Source organism: Alligator sinensis, unplaced genomic scaffold (genome assembly GCF_000455745.1).
Source record: "Alligator sinensis unplaced genomic scaffold, ASM45574v1 scaffold872_3, whole genome shotgun sequence".
Lineage (NCBI taxonomy): Eukaryota > Metazoa > Chordata > Crocodylia > Alligatoridae > Alligator > Alligator sinensis.
The window spans coordinates 1,994,774-1,995,131 of record NW_005842137.1 but is presented as its reverse complement, the minus strand read 5'-3'; positions in this window follow the sequence as shown (position 1 = coordinate 1,995,131).

Here is a 358-nt window from a genome sequence, read left to right as displayed (position 1 = left end):
GCAGGGGTTGGTTCCTAAGTCAGAAATAGACATTGCCGAATGAAGCAGATCAGCTGTGCCAGGATGCATTGCAACACACGTGATTTGCTTCACCGGGCAAAACATGCCACCCCTTGTCCTGCTATTGATGGTATGGGACAAGGAGGGTGATGTGTTTTCCTGGGGTATGAGGGGTCTAGTCCTGAAAAACCCAAGAATTCCTGAGCCAGGATCAGGCACCGCACACCCTGACAGTCCTGCTCATCTTCTCCACTCACCCAGACCTGGGTGGAAAACCTGTGGGTGGATTTGTCCCCAGTTACCCAAACAGGGCCCTGGGTACCCCAAGGGTGGGTCTGAGTAAGCATGGAGACCTAGA